Source organism: Aquarana catesbeiana, linkage group LG12 (assembly GCF_042186555.1).
Source record: "Aquarana catesbeiana isolate 2022-GZ linkage group LG12, ASM4218655v1, whole genome shotgun sequence".
Lineage (NCBI taxonomy): Eukaryota > Metazoa > Chordata > Amphibia > Anura > Ranidae > Aquarana > Aquarana catesbeiana.
The window spans coordinates 192,242,275-192,261,746 of NC_133335.1; positions in this window are offsets into that span (position 1 = coordinate 192,242,275).

Below are 19,472 nucleotides of genomic sequence, written 5' to 3' on the forward strand. Positions count from 1 at the left end.
TATCCTCAACTCATTTGTATGGGGACCCAACCGACATAAGTTGGCGTGGCACATTCTGAAAAACCCGACTTCCTCAGGGGGAACGGCTCTCCCAGACCTACACGCATATTATATAGCGGCACAACTCTCACACATATATCACCTCCACAAAACTGATAGCATCAGATATCAAACCTTGACATGTAAAAAACCAAACTCAGTTACCTACTCCCCTCTTCAAGTAATATTTAGAGGCAGAGGCGGCAGGAGGGGCTGGGCTGCTCAGAACCCCCTACTACACCAGCACAAAAGCATCTGGGAAATTGCACTTAAACTTACCGGGGCGGATTTTTTCCACTCACACACACCATTATGGCACAACTCGCAACTGCCAGAGTTGATGCATATGTCGGGAGCGACTACATGGGCGGCAAAAGGTATAGTGTACCTATTTCAGGTAATTTCCCCTCTGGGTATAAGAAGTTTTGAATCATTACAGGATGAGTTTGGACTACCCCCACACATGAAATTCAGATACATCCAATTACGACACGCGCTGAGAACCCAATTCGTGGAAGGACACCCCAGCCCACAAATGCTTCCAATGGTTGACGTAATTATAGGCGACGACCCTGAGAAATTAATATCCAGTCTATATAGCATTATACGCACACGTATGGAAGCGAGAGTCATTGACACAGCTAGGCTCAAATGGGAGGTGGATATTTGCCTAATGGATGACTCGGACTGGGATGAGATACTGGAAAATGTGAAACAGACGTCACCTAGACTCTCTGACCGCCTTACCCAACTATATATTATTCACAGGTCCTACCTTACTCCATCCAGACTAACAAAATTTCGCCCAGATCAGAGCCCAGACTGTCCAAGGTGCTCAGACAACCCATGCTCTTTTTTCCACCTGATATGGTCCTGTCCACATATTCAGAGTTACTGGGCACAAATTATCAAATTCCTACATGACCAAATGGGCTCTCTAGTGCAGATGGATCCCAAGCTGTGTCTTATGGGACTGCTTCCAGACACCACAATCGAGAAATACCAGGCCACATTCTTACAGGAAACTCTTTTTTGTGCCAGAAAAGTGATCGCCAAATACTGGATGAGGACCCATTCCCCCTCAATCCAAAATTGGATTGCTGAGACCAATAAGTCACTGCCCAACAAAATTTGCTCTACAAACATAGGGGATGCCCAAACAAATACAATTGGGTATGGGATAAATGGTTGGAAACTAGTGATACCTGCACGGAATAACCTGATGTAAGCATAATATAAGGGTGTAGAGAGACCATGATAAATTTTTCATGTTGAGGTATTCTCATGTTCTAATGTATAATATGCTAGAGCAATACATGATCAGAAAAGATAATTAATGCTTTAATGTCACGATATTACATGGAAAACACTGTGTTAGTAACAAATCCAAGATACATTGTGAACACATTTTTTGTTTTGATGCGCAATACATTTTACTCCTGTAACTGTATGTTGTATACGCTATCTATGTATGTCATAAATATAAATAAACATGTTCTTTTTGAAAAAAAAAAAAAAGGTAACTTAAAGGAGAAGTATGGCCACATCTATTTTGGTACAACTTTGCCTGTAGGTCAGAGGAATGCAGTTCGTTCTGCACTCCTGTGACCCGTTTTTAGCCTACAGCAGGCTAAAGCCCACCAGTCAAGGATCAGGAAAGATGCAGACTTTACAGTCGGGATCCACCTAGATGCCTGGACTGGCAGCTGGATCAGCCTCTCAGTGAGCTGTTGGGAGACTGAGCCAGTCGCTCCCACTCCCTCCACAGTCCACTGCTCCAGTGAGCGCTGGAGGGGCAGAGCAGTGAACCAGTGACTGACAGTCACCGGTCCTTCGCTCAATGAAGACTGAGAACTGAGAGATTAACGGTCTTTGATTGCCCAGTCTTAGAAGCGGTGGGGGACAGATGCATCATCAGATCGATGCTGCATCCACCTAGGTGAATATAATTTTTTTTTCTGAAACCCAGAACTTCACTTTCAAGTAAGGATAAACATGCTTCTTGTATTTATGGTTGAATATGTATTTATTGAGGTTTTATATAGGAAGAATTGCCTCTTATATTTAAGCAACATTTTTTTTAGCCTGGATTTCATAATTCTGCATTACCTAAGGTACCTTCATAAGCTGCACCATCAGCTGTTTCCTCAAAATGTACAGTCTAAAGCCAACCTTTCTCAGCCAGGGTTATTCCTGAGATAGCCAGGGGTTCCTTGAGGAGTTAGCAATGGTGAATTGATCTCCTACCTACACTGACCACCAAAGCAGGGGGGCTGCGGGGCACCACAAATGTTACTATCTGCATTTCCTTTCCATTGTTATTATTCCTTACATTTTATGACAATCATTAAAAATGTTGTAGTACAGAGCATAAGGGTCTAAAAAGATCTGCCCTGGATTTTAAATAAGATAGGAATGCCATATTGCTTAATTTTATATTTAAGGCCCCTTTCACACGAGGCGGGCTCCGTTTCTACGGAGCCCGCCTCGGTCCGCCGGCTCAGCGGGAGATCAGTCCGTTGATCTCCGCTGAGCCGGCGGATGACAGGTCCCTCTCTGCTCACTGAGCGGGGAGGGGCTTGTCAGGCGCCGCTGCCGCCTATGGAGGGATCGGACGAAAACGGACAGCGTGTCCGTTTTCGTCAGATCTCACCCGATCCGATCCGCCAGCGACGGATCTGGACGTAGAGCCATACGTCTGCTTTTAGCGGATCGGACCGGGTCGGATGTCAGCGGACATGTCTCCGCTGACATCCGACGCTCCATAGGCTAACATGGATCGCCCGTTCAGGTCCGCCGTCAAAACTGACAGGCGGACCTGAATGGTCCGATCGTGTGAAAGGGGCCTAAGACCTTCTACAGTTTAGTGATCATGCTAATGTACCATGAACTGTAGGTAATTTTTGTTTAGGAGGGCTTCCCCAAGACCAGAAAAATATTTCAAGGGTTCCTCCTGGGTAAAATGTTGAAAAAGGCCGGTCTAAACAGTACTGTAAATTATATGCAAATCTGATTTTTTTCCAGATCCAACAACTAAGCCCCAATCTCCATCTCAAACTGTTTCCTAAAGCTGTTAAAGAATGTGGAGAATTGACAAATGTAGTATGTTGAGTATGCCAAATCCATGACTGCTATCCTGATCACATTATCAGCTGTTTAGACAGAGAAATACAATAAAGCCATTTCACTGTTCAATTCTGGGCAGGATGCCCAGCAGCCCTAAAGATGGGGGCATGTAAAGTCCTCTAAAAACAGTTGACTTTTTAGCCAGCTTTTGGAGGAAATCAAGGGATAAAACTTCAACATTTTGTATTTAGGTCATTTACATTGGGAGCTCCTACATTTCAAATTGCTCAGAGCTTCAAAGGCCCTCCAGTTAGGACAGACCTTTCTTGAAAGAAGTCTAGATTTAGACCCAAAACAACCTAGCTATTCCACTATAAATGCCACCGGTCCTAAACTGATCCTACAACATTGCTACTAGTATTATATACATAACTGTTATAAGGAAGACAGAGTGCCTTTGATGTACAGGCTGTCTGTGATTGAGAGTCTAGCTTCACTTTCCCTAAGTTGTGCAATATACAATATGGCGGTGCCCAGTAAAAAAATAGCTGCGCCTCAGCAGACCAGGGACTGGTGAATAACAAGCTCATAGTGAACTAGAGCGAACATGGGTCCCAACACTGTGATGCTCCCAATGAGAGAGAGAGAAGAGAGGGAAGATGGCTGCATAAAGTGCTGTATATGCGTTCACAAGTGACTGTAGCATTTATTAAAACATATTGGTAAAATAAAAAACAATAAATACCATATTTATCGGTGTATAACACGCACTTTTTCCCCCTTAAAATCAGGGAAAAATCGTGGGTGCGTGTTATACACCGATCCCTGCTGTCTCTGAGGGAAGAGGAGCAAGCGCCGCTGAATTACATAGAGCCACGATCTCCTGTGTACCCGGCGCTCCGTCACACACAGCCACGCCCATACCTCCCAACGTTCTGAGATGGGAATGAGGGACACCTATCAGCAAAAGTATGCAGGCATAGGACACACCCCTTGCCACACCCCCTTAAAGGAGAATTGTACGAAAAAAAATAAGATTGGTTATACCCACAAGTGTTTTTTTACCACTACTATTCCTTTATATTGGCTTTTGGAATTTACAAATGCAGCAATTTAGAAATCAGATGAAAGGTTTAGCACTGGAAAACACTTTTTAGATAAAAAGTGCATTTTATATACATCTATAGAGATCAGACCAAAATGAGGGACAAATGAGGAGGAATGGGGGACAGAGGGACATTGCTCCAAATCAGGGACAGTCCCTCGAAATCCAGGATGGTTGGGGGGTATGACCACACCTCCTGGCCTCGCATTGGGCCACTGTTCTGTCTATCATATGAGCAGGGCCAGGAGGTGTGGCTGTGAATGACGCTCACTCCTCCTCTTCCCTGGTAGACAGCAGGGATAACCCAACACTGACGAGGCTGCAATGATGGGAAAGGTGAAGCTGCAGATAGGCACTGAACAGGCTGCATTGTTGGTCAATTTAATGGCTGCAGATGGGCACTGAGCAGGGTGCATTGATGGGCAATTTAGAGGCTGCAGATGGGCACTGAGCAGGGCGCATTATTGAGCTGTGACCCTAATTTTGCTTCAAAGTTCTTTATTTAAAATGTGAGTTTTTTTCCTTAAATTTCCCTCCTAAAATTGGGGTGCGTGTTATACGCCTGTGCGTGTTATACACGATAAATACGGTATGTACTCAAGTTTAACCACTTGCCGACCAGCCGCCATCATTATCCTGCGGCAGGTCGGCACAGTCCCGCAAACCGTCGTAGCTGTACGTCGGCTCCTTTAAGCAGGATAGCAGGTGTGCACGCGCTGCATTGCGGGGGTGCTGATGCTCGTGGCCAGTGGTCGCGAAAACCACCGGCCGCGTGCGATCGCGGGCACGAGAGGCAGAATAGGGACAAGTGTGTGTGTGTAAACACACAAATCCCTATTCTGTGAGGAGAGGAGATGCAGATCGTGAGTTCCTAATAGCTAGGAACCACGATCTGTCATCTCCTATAGCCAGTCCCCTCCCCCCACAGTTAGAACACACACTAGGGAACACAGTTAAAGCCTTGATCTCCCCCTAGTGTTAACCCCTTCCCTGCCAGTGACATTTACACAGTAATCAGTGCATTTTTATAGCACTGATCGCTGTATAAGTGTCAATGGTTTCAAAAATGTGTCAAAAGTGTCCGATGTGTCCGTCATAATGTCGCAGTCCCGATAGAAATCGCAGATCGCCGCCATTACTAGTAAAAAAAAATAATAATAACAATGCCATAAATCTATCCCTTATTTTGTAGCTGCTATAACTTTTGTGCAAACCAATCAATATACGCTTATTGCGATGTTTATTACCAAAAATATGTAGAAGAATACATATAGGCCTAAACTGAGGAAAAAATTTGCTTTTTTTAAAAGAATTGGGGATATTTATTTTTTGCCCTCACTACAGTATACGTGGCTGAGGTATAATTGGACAGACAGCTAACTCTCCTCCCTTAACAACTCATTGAGACAGGCGCAAGGTCCTTTTTTCAACTTTTATTGCAGGGAAGTTAGAGTAAAACTAAAATAAATAACATACAATCAGTATACACAATATACAAAATATACAGTCCTAACACACTATTCTAACTAGGGAATGGGGTTATTAACATACAGGCGATGTTTCCATTAGGCCTCTTTCACATGAACGATCCGTTCAGGTCCGCCTGTCAGTTTTTTAGGCGGACCTGAACGGACCCTCCATAGACCTCTATGGAGCGTCGGATGTCAGCGGTGACATGTCCGCTGACATCCGACCCGCTCCGAAAAAGTGCAACGGAGGAAAAACCTACTTTTCCATCCGTTTTTGGATCGGATCGGGTGGCGACGAACTCTACGGTCCGTCGTCATCTGATCCCCCATAGGGGAGAGCGGCACTCTGACAGGTCCGTCGATGCACACTGTGCAGTGACGGACCTGTCATCTGCCTGCTCAGCGGGGATCTACGGAGTGATTCCCGCTGAGCAAGCAGATGTTCACGGGGCGGATCCGTCCCGTGTGAAAGGACCCTTAGGCTGACATTAGAATTGCAGCTGAATAGGTGTGGAGTCCTCTGTAGAAGATACATGGATGAAGATGGAACATGGCTACTGGGGGGCTGTCTCTCCAACCTCTTGGACAAGCCCACAGGAATTATGGGATTATACGATGGCTTTTATCCGATTCAGCCCCGGAAGATTTGGCTGCTGAATGGCCAGGCCATTTTTTGCGATTCGGCACTGCGTCATTTTAACTGACAATTGCGTGGTCGTGTGGTGCTGCACCCAAGCAAAACTGACGTCCTTTTTTTCCCACAAATAGAGCTTACTTTTTGTGGTATTTGATCATCTCTGCGTTTTTTATTTTCTGCGCTATAAACAAAAAAAGAGCGTCAATTTTGAAAAAAAAACAATATTTTGTACTTTTTGCTATAATAAATATCATATCCCATACCCATTTTTTTTTTAAAAAAAGCTAATTTTATCTCAGTTTAGGCCGATATGTATTATTCTACATATTTTAGGTAATAAAAATCACAATAAGCGTATATTAATTTGTTTGCGCAAAAGTTATTTTACCAGTAATGGCGGCGATCCGCGATTTTTATTGGGACTACGACATTATGGTGGACGCATTGGACACTTTTGACACATCTTTGGGACCATTGGCATGTATACAGCAATCTGTGCTATAAAAATACACTGATTACTGCAAAAATTTCACTGGCAGGGAAAGGGTTAACACTAGGGGGCGACCAAGGGGTTAACTGTGTTCCCTCTCTATGTTCTAACTGAAGTGGGGGTGGGACTGTCTAGGGGAGATTACAGATCGCTGTTCATACTTTGTATGAACACACGATCAGTCTCTTCTCCCCTCAGAGAACCAGGATCTGTGTGTTTACACACACAGATCCCGATTCTTGGTGTGTCACGAGCAATCATGGGAGCCCGGCGGGCACTCGCATCGGCTCCAGGGGCGAGCAGCACACGCGCGCCCTTAGTGGCCACAGGGCGAAGCAACATGTCATAACGTTGTTTCGCTCAGCCGTGCCATTCTGCCGCAGTAAAACTGCGGCGGCTGGTCGGCAAGTGGTTAAACAACAATCTGCCTATCTCCAGTAAATTATTCACAGATACTAAGTATGTAAAAGAGCAACTACATGGTGATATTACAATCTACTTTACATACCATTACCATATTCAACAATTAAACAAAAGAACATAAACACTTGCTGAAGGCATGACATTTATTATAGCAAAAGGTACAAAATATTGTGTTTTTTTCAAAATTGTTGCTCTTTTTTTGTTTATAGCACAAAAAAATAAAAACCGCAGAGATGATCAATTACCACCAAAAGAAAGCTATATTTGTGGGGAAAAAGACGTCAATTTTGTTTGGGTACAGCGTCGCATGACCGCGCAATTGTCAGTTAAAGCGATGCAGTACTGAATCACAAAATATGGCCTGGTCATTAAGGAGCCAAATCCTTCCGGGACTGAAGTGATTAAAAAACATTAAAAAGCATGTCAATAGGTCTCCAGCAGGTGGCAACCTTCCAGGTGGTCAATGATGAGCAAGCCCCTTTGCGTGGATGTAATCTAAGGTGCTTGGAATCAGGAAGTGTGTAAGTGGGGAAATTACCATAGCTGTATTAGGCCGGGTTCACACGGTGCGACACGACAGCCGTCCTACTTTGGATCTGACTTTGCCCTGCAACTTGAAGCCGACTTACGTCCGACTTTTAATGAACAGGGATCCGACTTGGATCCCTGCCAATACCAGGCACTGTGGTATGAATCTTGAGGGGGAACTCCACGCCAAATTTTAAATAAAAAAACGGCATGGATTCCCCCTCCAAGAGCATACCAGGCCCTTTGGTCTGGTATGGATCTTAAGGGGAACCCCCCCAAATCCATACCAGACCCTTATCTGAGCATGCAGCCCGGCCGGTCAGGAAAAGGGGTGGGGGCGAACGAGCAGCCCCCCCCTTCCTGAACCGTACCAGGCCGCATGCCCTCAACATGGGGGGGTGGGTGCTTTGGGGCAGGGGGGGCGCCCTGCGGCCCCCCAAACCCCAAAGCACCTTGTCCCCATGTTGATGAGGACAAGGGCCTCTTCCCGACAACCCTGGCCGTTGGTTGTCAGGGTCTGCGGGCGGGGGGCCCCAAAGCACCCACCCGCCCATGTTGAGGGCATGCGACCTGGTACGGTTAAGAAGGGGGGCCGCTTGCTTGTCCCCACCCCTTTTCCTGACCGGGCTGCGTGCTCGGATAAGGGTCTGGTATGGATTTGGGGGAGGACCCGCGCCGTTTTTTCGGCGTAGGGGGTTCCCCTTAAAATCCATACCAGACCGAAGGGCCTGGTATGCTCTTGGAGGGGGAACCCATGTCGGTTTTTTATTTAAAATTTGGCGGGGAGTTCCCCCTCAAGATCATCTGAGCACAAGTCGCATGCCAAAGTCGAATCAAGACGGCGATCCGACTTTGATCTGACTTCAATGATAGTCAATGGGCTGAAGTAGGATCGAGGTCGGACCAAAGTAGTACAGGGAGCATTTTCAAAGTCGGACCAACTTGTGTCGGACCAGTTAGGATGGCTCCCATAGGAAACATTGATTTTCACGCGTCATGTGACATGAGCTCCCAATATCGGAGCGTTTGTCGCACTAGTGTGAACCCAGCCTTATAGAGGGAAACACACTGCATGGTATTGTAAATAAAGTAACTTTAATTGCCGGATAAGCAGCAGTAGAAAATGATATTTACAAAAGTGGAGTAAACAGTTCTCTTGTTAGTATATAAGGCACAGATTCACAGTCCATTCACCAAAGATACAGAATGCAGCTCAGTAAACTGGCACTGTAGTTATTATTCCTCTCTTCAGGCACATCAGTGGTATACAAGGCACATTTTACTTGCCATAGGCTGCTGTCCATAAGCAGGTTCCACAGATGCAGCAGAGATGATTTAACAGGAAAATACACTGTCTTGGACGATCTTCTATCACAAGCACAGCAGCAGTGTTCATAGGCAGGACTCCTGAGGAACCCTGTTCTGTCCCTGTAGGCTGGAACACTCTCCCTAAGTAAGACCTAGCTTTCCTTCACAGGCAGTATACCTTTCCCATACCTTACCCTCACTCATTCCACACATTTCTCTCAAAATGGTGGCTGGGCTCTCTGTTATATGGAAGCTAACAGAAAATGGTGGACAAAATCTCGAGATAACTTGGTACCAATCAGAACAAGAGGCTTCTTCAAGATGGCTGCTGGAGACAAATTCAGAGAAGTTACAGCCTCAACAGGATTTCACAAAACAGTAGGAAAACACAAACACTTTCTGAATATAATATGACATTTCTGCATGAGAAAGTAAGTATCAGCTGATTACTGTCAGTCAGCAGCTCTTTACTCTGCCTCCCCCCCGCTCACTGGAGTGCTGGGCCGTGGAGGGGCGGGGGCGGGGGCGGCGGCTCGCTGAGAGGCTGAGCTGGGTGACGGTCCAGGGATGTGGCGGATCCTGGCGTCCATTGTCGTGATGACGTGGACCCTAGACCCACTTCTGTGATGTCAGCAGAGAGTGGACTTCAGCCCGCTCTCTGTTGAAAACGGGTCACAGGAGTGCAGAAGGGACTACACTCCTGTGATCCATAGGAGAAGTACAACTCAACGAGCTTTGGCTGTACTTTTCCTTTAACCACTTCAGCCAAGATTTGGCTGCTGAATGACCAGGTCATTTTTTTGTGATTCGGCACTGAGTTTATTTAACTGACATTTGCGCGGATGTGCGACGTTGCAACCAAACAAAATTGACATCCTTTTTTTTCCCACAAGTAGAGCTTTCTTTTGGTGGTATTTGATCATCTCTGCGTTTTTTATTTTTTGTGCTATAAAGAAAAAAGGAGCAACAATTTTGAAAAAAACACAATACTTTGTACTTTTTGCTATAATAAATATCCCCTTTTTTTTTAAAAAAAAAGCAATTTTTTTCTCAGTTTGTATTCTTCTACATATTTTTGGTAAAAAAAAAAAAAAATCGCAATAAGTGTACATTGATTGCTTTGCGCAAAAGTTATAGCGTCTACAAAATAGGGGACAGATTTATAGCATTTTTATTATTATTTTTTTTTTTTTTACTAGTAATGGCGGCGATTTGCGATTTTTATCAGGACTGCGACATTATGGCAGACACCTCGAACACTTTTGACACATTTTTGGGACCATTGGCATTTATACAGCGACCAGTGCTATAAAAATCCACTGATTACTGTAAAAATGTCACTGGCAGGGAAGGGGTTAACACTAGGGGGCGATCAAGGGGTTAACTGTGTTTCCTAGTGTGTGTAAAGGGGATGACAGATCGCTGTTCCTAGCTATTAGGAACAGCGATCTGTCTCTCCTCACAGAACAGAAGAGGGATTGGGGGTTATTTACGAAAGGCAAATCCACTTTGCACTAGAAGTGCAAACCACAAGTGCAAAGTGCACTTGAAATTGCACTGAAAGTGCACTTGGAAGTGCAGTCTCTGTAAATCTGAGGGGTAGATCTGAAATGAGGGGAAGCTCTGCTGATTTTATCATCCAATCATGTGCAAGCTAAAATGCTGTTTTTTGTTTTCCTTGCACGTCCCCCTCAGATCTACAGCGACTGCACTTCCAAGTGCACTTTCAGTGCAATTTCAAGTGCACTTTGCACTTGTAGTTTGCATTTGTAGTGCAAAGTGCACTTTGCACTTTTCGTAAATAACCCCCATTGTGTGTCTACACACACACGTCCCTGTTCTGCCTCTCGTGCCTATGATTGCTTGTGGCTGGCAGCCATCGCGACTGTCGGCCACGAACACCGGCACCCTCCCCCCCCCCCGAGTGTAGCGGGCGCTTGCTATCCCCCTTAAAGGAGCCGACGTATAGCTACAACGGCTTGCGGGATCGCGCCGACCTGCCGCAGTATAATGACGGCGATTGGTCGGCAAACGGTTAAAGCTGTATTGGTGTCCTTTATGAATTTGGTCTGGCCATCCTGATTGTTTAAGTCAGAGACTCCATAGAAATGACAGGCATGTCGATTTTATTGGTAAATAAAGGGGATATCAATTTTAGATGGGGGGGGGGGGGTCTGACCATTGCATGGGGCCACAGTCTAACAGCCAGGTCCCTACAGAAACACTGTAACATAGCATAGGTCTGTGTGTACCCAAATCTAAAATCGCTTACGGTACGGAATGTCTTTTGCAGACAGTAAACCTAAGTCTGTCTATCTGAATAACGATATTCATCTAAGTTTCACCCGTGATCCAGTGATTAGGATTCCTCTCCGCACACAGATAAATTCGGATAATCATCTAAAGAGGTCACTTGTCGCTCAGGGCCGAATCGCCACATTAATACTGCAGCATTTAAACATGCTAAATGAAGTCATTACCACGGTGTGTTCTGCAGTCTGGGCTAATTTGAACTGGTCTTCTGCTGGTGAAACAGAGGGAAATTCCATGTGCCTACAGAAAGAAAGCGATTGCAATGCAGCGCCGTTTTACCACTTCAGCTTTGGAAGGTTTACCCCCCTTCATGACCAGGCCATTTTTTGCGATACAGCACTGCGTTACTTTAACTGACAATTACGCGGTCATGCGACGCTGTACCCAAATAAATTTATGTTCTTTTTTTCCCACAAATAGAGCTTTCTTTTGGTGGTATTCGATCACCTCTGCGGTTTTTCTTTTTTGCGCTATAAATAAAAAAAAGCCGTCAATTTTGAAAAAAAAAAAAACATTTTTTACTTTCTGCTAAAAAACACACCCAATAAAAAAAATGTATACAATCAAATTCCTTCATCAATTTAGACCAATATGTATTTTGCTACGTGTTTTTGGTAAAAAAAAAAAAAAAGTGTATTTTGATTTTGTCCAAAAGTTATAGCGTCTACAAACAATGGTATATTTTTATGGAGTTTTTATTTCTTTATTTTTTACTAGCAATGGTGATAAACAGTGACTGCGACATTGCGGTGGACAAATCGGACACTTAGGGGGTTATTTACGAAGGAAAATCCACTTTGCATTACAAGTGCAAACTACAAGTGCAAAGTGCACATGAAATTGCACTGAAAGTGCACTTGGAAGTGCAGTCGCTGTAAATCTGAGGAGTAGATCTGAAATGAGTGGAAGCTCTGCTGATTTTATTATCCAATCATGTGCAAGCTAAAATGCTGTTTTTTATTTTCCTTGTATGTCCCCCTCAGATCTACAGCGACTGCACTTTCAAGTGCACTTTCAGTGCAATTTCAAGTGCACGTTGCACTTGTAGTGCAAAGTGGATTTGCCTTTAGTAAATAACACTCTAAGTGACATGTTTTTGGGAACCAGTGACACCAATACAGTGATCTGATCAGTGCAAAAAATATGCACTGTCACTGTACTAAGGACACTGGCAGGGAAGGGGTTAACATCAGGGGCGATCAAAGGGTTATATATGTCCCTAGGGAGTGCTTTTTAACTGTGTGGGTGCTTGACCTGTGTGAAGACAGAGATCCGTGCTCCTGCTTAGCAGAAACACAGGATCTCTGTCTTCCCTTGTCACAGAGCGGCGATCTGCCTTGTTTACATAGGCAGACAGCCCTTCTGCCTCTGTTGGAAATGATCGGCGTGTTCCGGCGGACATTAGGTCTGCCAGACCTGCTGATTGGCGAGCCGCCGCCGGTGCGCGTGCGTGCTGCAGATCCGAAAGAGCAGAATCACGTACCTGCACGTTATTTCATACAGAGGAGCCGCCGTCCCGCAGTACATATACATGAGGCGGTCTGCAAAAGGTTAAAGTGGACCTAGCAATAGATATAGTTCTCCACGTTAGTGTATGTGTGCTAACCAATCTGTAAGTGTAAAACTTTCAGGAATGTTTAAGTCCCCCGTACCATGATATACAGTATCTCACAAAAGTGAGTACACCCCTCACATTTTTGTAAATTTTTCATTATATCTTTTCATGTGACAACACTGAAGAAATGATACTTTGCTACAATGTAGAGTAGTGAGTGTACAGCTTGTATAACAGTGTAAATTTGCTGTCCCCTCAAAATAACTCAACACACAGCCATTAATGTCTAAACCGCTGGCAACACAAATGAGTACACCCCTAAGTGAAAATGTCCGAATTGGGCCCAAAGTGTCAATATTTTGTGTGGCCACCATTATTTTCCAGCATTGCCTTACCCCTCTTGGGCATGGAGTTCACCAGAGCTTCACAGGTTGCCACTGGAGTCCTCTTCCACTCCTCCATGGCGACATCACAGAGCTGGTGGATGTTAGAGACCTCGCGCTCCTCCACCTTCCGTTTCAGGATGCTCCACAGATGCTCAATAGGGTTTAGGTCTCGAGACATGCTTGGCCAGTCCATCACCTTTACCCTCAGCTTCTTTAGCAAGGCAGTGGTCATCTTGGAGGTGTGTTTGGGGTCGTTATCATGTTGGAATACTGCTCTGCGGCCCAGTCTCCGAAGGGAGGGGATCATGCTCTGCTTCAGTATGTCACAGTACATGTTGGCATTCATGGTTCCCTCAATGAACTGTAGCTCCCCAGTGTCGGCAGCACTGATGCAGCCCCAGACCATGACACTCCCACCACCATGCTTGACTGTAGGCAAGACACACTTGTCTTTGTACTTCTCACCTGGTTGCCGCCACACACGCTTGACACCATCTGAACCAAATAAGTTTATTTTGGTCTCATCAGACCACAGAACATGATTCCAACAATCCATGTCCTTAATCTTCAGCAAACTTTGCAGGCTTTCTTGTGCATCATCTTTAGAAGAGGCTTCCTTCTGGGACAACAGTCCCAGAAGGAATTGTATGGTGTATGCAGTGTGCGGTGTATGGTCTGAGCACTGACAGGCTGACCCTCCACCCCTTCAACCTCTGCAGCAATGCTGGTGGCACTCATACATCTATTTCCCAGAGACAACCTCTGGATATGACGCTGAGCACGTGCACCTAACTTCTTTGGTCGACCATGGTGAGGCATGTTCTGAGTGGAACCTGTCCTGTTAAACCGCTTTATGCTCATGGCCACCGTGCTGCGGCTCAGTTTCAGGGTCTTGGCATCTTCTTATAGCCTAGGCCATCTTTATGTAGAGAAACTATTTTTTTTTCAGATCCTCAGAGAGTTCTTTGCCATGAGGTGCCATGTTGAACTTCCAGTGACCAGTATGAGAGAGTGAGAGTGATAGCACCAAATTTAACACACCTGCTCCCCATTTACACCTGAGACCTTGTAACACTAATGAGTCACATGACACCGGGGAGGGAAAACGGCTAATTGGGCCCAATTCGGACATTTTCACTTAGGGGTATACTCACTTTTGTTGCCAGCGGTTTAGATATTGATAGCTGTGTGTTGAGTTATTTTGAGGGGACAGCAAATTTACACTGTTATACAAGCTGTACACTCACTACTTTACATTGTAGCAAAGTGTCATTTCTTCAGTGTTGTCACATGAAAAGATATAATAAAATATTTGCAAAAATGTGAGGGGTGTACTCACTTTTGTGAGATGCTGTATATAAAAAGTCAGGCGCCTAATGAGAATGGTCCTAATATTGGACCATATAATAATGTCTAATGTTAAACACTCTGAACATGTGCAGACATGATTAAATATACACAAAATGAAGGTTGCAAAATTAATAAAATTTAAATTTGAAGTCCACACTGTGAAAAGTGAGTGAAAAAAAAACAGTCCAAAAATTATATAAAAGAAGCAATAGTATTGAAGTGTTGATCCAGGTGAGTAGATATCAACCTCCAAATATAAAACAATGCTGCGTGAAGATATAGAAGAATAGTGGGAGAAACCACCACCGATAAAACTGAGGCTTACCGGAGCATATGGACTCAACAAGGCATATGCCAAATGAGTCGTCAGAGCTTTATGGTGACAATGCACCGATACATAGGAACATCAACGTTTAACGATGTTTAACACCGAAAGATGGTATTCACACTTTTCTCCAGGGCACACACATCACAGGGGAAAACTCAGAGATGGGATCCATTGCATGGGTTCACAGGTTAACCATAAATTTAATAAAAATTCCACATAGTGTGAATCCGTTTAACAGGAAAATTTATTTAAAAAGTGATAGAGAACACTCACATTTGAGTAGATACAACAAGCGCAATGGCATCAGTAGGCTCGTCCCGACGCGTTTCAACTTACCATGCCTTTATCTGCTTTTCTCTCTAAAGGAATGGAGCCATCTATGTTCAGGCATCCTCCAGGGTTAGTATGTACTTTCTGGACTTTACGGGCTCAGAGGTGAGACAATCATGGAAATCCTGCTGAGCAGTCTCTGGCTGTGTTCACAAATGCCTGTCACAAATTCGTCCCTGCTGCAGCCTTACACCTTGAAACTAAGTAACTTTGCTACAAAGTTACAATGTTGCAGTCTGATCACTGAAGTATGAAGAAAGTGAGGAAATGCTTTCTCCTTCCTACAGCAGCATAAAGCTGCTTAGGCAGCCGCCTTTGGCAGCCAGGACCCCTCTCTATTTCTCACTTCCACTCTCTCTCCCCATCTCTCTCACCCTCCTTCTCTCTCCCCATCTCTCTCACTCCCCTTCTCTCTCCCCCTCTCTCTCACACCTCCCTATCACCCCCTCTCTCTCCCCATCTCTCTCTCTCTCCCCTCTCAGCCCCCCCTCTCTCTCACCCCCCCTTCTCTCTCCCCCTCTCTCTCACACCTCCCTATCACCCCCCCTCTCTCTTAACTCCCTTTCTCTAACCCCCTTTCTCTCTCTCTGTCATATTTACCGTCCCCTTCCATTTGTGAATGAACACAGTGAGTGATCGGTATCGATCTGTTTTCTGAATGAACAGGAGCCTCTGTACAGAGCTTTCTGTTCATTCACTGTCCAGTGCAGCTGAGGCTGCAGAGAAAGGAATGGCAGATTCTATGTCCTCATTCCCTTTCTCTAAAAGTGTTTAGACCTGTGAGATTTCAACAAAGTCCCCACCCCTCCCAACAGCATTATGGAAAAAGAATTATATAAACATTAAAAAATATAAAAAAATTGTTAAAAAAAATATTAAAAATAAATCTAAGGGCTCATTCACATGGGTTCTCCGGCGAATGCATAACCTCACCCCCTCATTACACACTGCTGTTTAATGGCAGACACATTATGGGCGGGTGATGGGGGGCAGCAAAATGCATCTGGGCCTGTATAGACAAGAATCCTTGCACCGGCCCTGCAGTAGACTGATGATATAACCTTAGTCTAGGCACAGTCACTGACTGAAGCTAAAGGATGGATTTTTAATGATAATAGGTGGGGTTTTTTTTTTTTTATTAAACTGTGGATGTATATTGTGACACGTTGGGAATTAATTCATGCAGACTAGAAGAGTTATTAAAGGAACCACTTTATCCCTGTCATTGTTAATTTACTTTAGCAATTGCTTTGGATTCTAAAATATCCACATGGCAATTTATCAGATGAGTTTTGGAACACGTTCATGTTCGATGCTTTGGATGTTCGGCTGAACGTGCCGAAAATTGAAAATCTGGATCTTGAAATCAATGGTGACAGAATTCAGCTGGAATATTCACCAGTGTGGAAGACTGGCACAACCCTGCAGGGTGGCTTCTATGGGGTCTGCTGTAATATCCCTATCAACGTCCCTAGACCCACCATGTCTGTTAGTGGACAGTAGGGGATGGGCTCAGGCGGGTTCGGATCCTAGTCCCAACCCACCTGAGCAATCCCGCCAGGAAGGCGTCACTGCACACCACCATTCTTGATCAGCCTAGTCATTTTTTGGCCCGCAGCCACACATATACAAGGGAGCATGTGTATGTGCAGCTGCAGGCCGGTAAATGCCCCAGTTGCTTATGTTTAGGGATGAGCCGAACACCCCCCGGTTCGGTTCGCAGCACAACATGTGAACAGGCAAAAAATTTGTTTGAACACGGGAACACCGCTAAAGTCTATGGGACATAAAAATGAATAATCAAAAGTGCTCATTTTAAAGGCTTATATGCAAGTTATTGTCATAAAAAGTGTTTGGGGACCCAGGTCAAGGCACCAGGGGACATGGATCAATGCAAAAAAAAAAAAAAAAGTTTTAAAAACAGCCGTTTTTTCGGGAGCAGTAATTTTAATAATGTTTAAAGTGAAACCATAAAAGTAAAATATTCCTTTAAATTTCATACCTGGGGGGTGTCTATAGTATGCCTGTAAAGTGGCGCATGTTTCCCGTGTTTAGAACAGTCCCTGCACAAAAGGACATTTCTTAAGGAAAAAAAGTCATTTAAAAGTACTCGCAGCTATACTGAGTTGTCAGTCCCGGCAATACACATAAAAGAAGTCATTGAAAAAAATGGCATGGGTTCCCACTAGTTCATTACCAGATCCAAAGGGACTGGTAATGAACTAGGGGGAACCTATGCCATGAATATTAAGGGGAACCCCGAACCAAAATTTTACAAAAAAAAATGTGTGGGGGTCCCCCCAAATTCCATACCAGGCCCTTCAGGTCTGGTATGGATATTAAGGGGAACCCCTGCGCCAAAATTTAAAAAAAAATGGCTTGGGGGTCCCCCTCAAAATCCATACCAGACCTGTATTGTTTTTTCAGGGGAACCCCGCGCCAAAATAAAAAAAAAATGGTGTGGGGGTCCCCCCAAAAATCCATACCAGTCCCTTATCCGAGCACGCAACCTGGCAGGCCGCAGGAAAAGAGAGGGGATGAGAGAGCGCCCCCCCTCGTGAACTGTACCAGGCCACATGCCCTCAACATGGGGTGGGTGCTTTGGGGTAGCCCCCAAAGCACCTTGTACCCATGTTGATGGGGACAAGGGCCTCATCCCCACAACCCTTGCCCGGTGGTTGTGGGGGTCTGCGGGTGGGGGGCTTACCGGAATCTGGAAGCCCCCTTTAACAAGGGGACCCCCAGATCCCGGCCTCCCCCCCTGTGTGAAATGGTAACGGGGTAATGTACCCCTACCATTTCACAAAAAAAGTGTCAAAATGGTAAAAATGATAAGACAGGGATTGGGGCAAGTTCTTTATTAAAAAATAAAAGAATAAAAATGTCCCACAAAGTCCATTCTTCTTCTTCTCTCGCTCCGCCGACGGACTGAAGAAAAAAAAAAAAAGCCGCGACTGACCCGCCCCCATGGGAGGCTCCCACCGTATGACTTTGCTTTGACAGTTCTTTTATAACTGAGGGCGGGGGCCATACCGTGACGTTCCCGGTAGACCCCGTCCCCCTCTGACGCATGGGGACTTCCCTATGGCTTTCCCGGGGCGTCAGAGGGGGGCAGGGCCACGGTTACGTAAACGTGTGGCTTAAATGACCTTTTTTCCTTTAGAAATGTAATTTTGCTCTCGGACTGTTCTAAACATGGGAAACATGCGCCACTTTACAGGCATACTATAGTCACCCCCCAGGTACGAAATTTAAAGGAATATTTCACTTTTATTGTTTCACTTTAAGCATTATTAAAATCACTGCTCCTGAAAAAACGTCCGTTTTTAAAACTTTTTTTGATACATGTCCCCTGGGCCAGGACCCGGGTCCCCAAACACTTTTTTTTATGACAATACTATGCATATAAGCCTTTAAAATTAGCACTTTTGATTTCTCCCATAGACTTTTACAGGGTGTTCCGTGGCTTTCGAATTTGCCGCGAACACCCCCTTCATGACCAGGCCAATTTTTGCTGTTTAGCACTGCACTACCTTATGTGGTAATTCCGCTGTCATGCAATGATGTACCCAATATGAAATTTATATATGTTTTTTTCACACAAATAGAGCTTTCTTTTTGTGGTATTGGATCACCAATAAAAAAAATGAAAATGAAAAAAAAATATTTTCTGCTATTAAACTCATTGAATAAAAAAATTAAAAAAAATAAAATTTCTTTATAAATTTTGGCCAGAATGTATTCTGATACAGGATATTTGTTGTTCTGAGCGTGTCTTGACCTTTCTATAATAATAAAAGGTCAAAATGTTCTGGTAAGTGCACTGTATTTGGTATTACCTGGTATTACCTGGTGTATTACCTTTACCCGTGCACTATTTGATTGCACACTTGTCTGATTTTATTTTGGTTATTTACTGAATTTGTAAAACATTTTCCTTGTTTTTGGGCTTTTCTTTTTATAGAGATCTTTTCTAAGACCCCAGTGCTTCATCATCAGTGCCACCTATCACTGCTGCCTATCGCTGCCTATCACTGCAGTGATATCACTGTCACCTACAAATGCCTATCAGTGCCACCTATCAGTGCCCATCACTGCCACCCATCAGTGCCACCTACCAGTGCCCTTCAGTGCTGCCTATCAGT